Genomic DNA, 2,272 nt, shown 5'->3' on the forward strand with positions numbered 1-2,272 from the left:
ATATTCATGGCAACATGAATGAGATTGGAGGACATTAAGTGAAGTACACCAGGAACAGAAAGAGAAATACCACATGTTCTCACTCATATGTGGAAGCTCAGAAAGTTGGTCACATAGAAGTAAAGCACAGAACAGTGGTTACCGGAGGCTGGAAATGGTAGGGGGAAAGGGAAGTAGTGAGAGGTTGGTTAATGGATATACAATTACAGCTAGTTAGTAGCAATAATGTTTAGTGTTATATAGCAATGCAGGATGACTATAATTAGCAACAACTAGTTATATACTTTCAATTAGGTAGAAGAGAGGATTTTCTATATACCAACAGTGTGTAAAAGAGGAATGTGCCTAATACAAAGGAATGGTAAAGATTTGAGGTAATGGAGAAAAAAGAAAAAACACTGGTTGCCAAGGTTTCAGGGTAGAAGGATGAATATGTAGACTGTAGAGGATTTCTAGGGCAGCAAAACCATTCTGTACAATATTGTAATGGTGACTACAGGACAGTATGCATTTGGCAAAACCCGTAGAACTGTACCACACAGAGCGAACTCCAATATAAAATTGAGCTGATTGTAATATATCAACACTGGTTCATAATTGTAACAAATGTATCAAACTAATGGAACATATTAATAATAGGCCAGAAGAGAATTGAGAACCTTCACCTTTTACACTGTCTTCCCCATGAGGAGAGGAGCCCACCTGAAAAGCACTGCAATCCAATCCTGGTCAAGTTCCCAGTGAGTCAACTTGTGAATGGACAATCAAGAGAAAAGAAGAATCCAAAAGAGAAACATCAGAGAATGGTTGGGGTCTGTGACTGGATCTTCTATCATCCCAGTTCTAAATCTGGCTTGAATAAAGCTGGATTTACAGAAAGCCAAGGGGGCGACTGGAAGTTGTGTATATCCAAGTATAAATTTAGAGCTATGAGTTGGGGGGAGGGAAGATCAGATTCCCTTGAGTTGTGTTTCGATGCAATATAAGTATAAAGATCATCTTGGATTCTCTCTGCCTTCTAAAAACCATAGTTACGATGTTAGAAGAGGAAGAAACTCAGGTACAGAAATTGTGCTTTAATAGCCTAAATGATGGTGCTTGGGAGTCATGGTTCTAAAGGTACCAAACAAGGAAGCCAAAGTTCTCAAACTGCTGCATAATTTGAAAAGAAAAATCTATTTTTGTCTTCTGATCTACATTTATAACCTAAGTCAGGTAAATACAATCAGATTATTTTTAGCATGTTTATCCAGTCTGTTATGCACTGTGGTTCCAGATATGCAATAATTTGTGTAACAGTTTATTCTCAATATGCCTTAAGCAGAACAAATTATTTTTCTATATAGTTCCTTGCCTTAATAAATATGTAATATATTGGGCCGGCCCGGTGGCGCACTGCTGTAGTGCGCCGCTTGGGAAGCGCCGCGGCGCTCCCGCCGAGGGTTCGGATCCCACATACAGACCGGTTCCCGCTCACTGGCTGAGCGAGGCGCGGGAGCAACGCCGAGGGCTGTGATCCCGTTGCCAGTCCCGGTCCGGTACGGGGGCGACACTTAGGGTTGCGATCCGTTGTCGGACACGGAAAAAGACAAAAAATAGATAAATAAATAAATATGTAATATAAATTTAAGCAAATGTCTATGTTGTATATTTGTAAACTACAAAGTAAAAAAATGAACATTTTATAGAGTTGGTATTTTGCATACTCAAAGTAAAAATTAAGTTTTAAATAAACCTATAATATTTTATCTGCAAAACAAAAAGTGATGACTCTACTATATGATGTCTACAAGAAACTCACTTCAAATATAGTGATATAAGTAGATGAAAAGGATGAAAGAAATATATCACGAAAACACACACCAAAGGAAAGTAAGAATGACTATATTAATATCAGACAATGTAGACGTCAGAGCACAGAAAGTAAATAAAAGGGTCAATTCACCAAGAAGACAAAAAAAAAAAAACTCAATGTTTATGCACCTGAAAACACAAGCTGCAAATAATGAGGTAAAACCAGATGCTCTGGAAGGAGAAACAGAAAATTTTTGTATTCCTAACTTTTGTAAAAATCTTAGATTCCTAATTTTTGTAAAAATCTTCAAATTCTTCATAGTAGCCAACAGAGCTAGTCGACAGAAAACTAGCTAATAGATAGAAAAACTAAATACTGCCGACTAGATCTAATAGATATTTACAAAATATTCCACTCAACAACAGCAAATGCATATGGAATATTCACCAAGATAGATCATATTCTGGGTCATAAAAA

The sequence above is a fragment of the Galeopterus variegatus genome, unplaced genomic scaffold, assembly GCF_000696425.1.
Source record: "Galeopterus variegatus unplaced genomic scaffold, G_variegatus-3.0.2 Scaffold5209, whole genome shotgun sequence".
NCBI classification, from domain to species: Eukaryota; Metazoa; Chordata; class Mammalia; order Dermoptera; family Cynocephalidae; genus Galeopterus; species Galeopterus variegatus.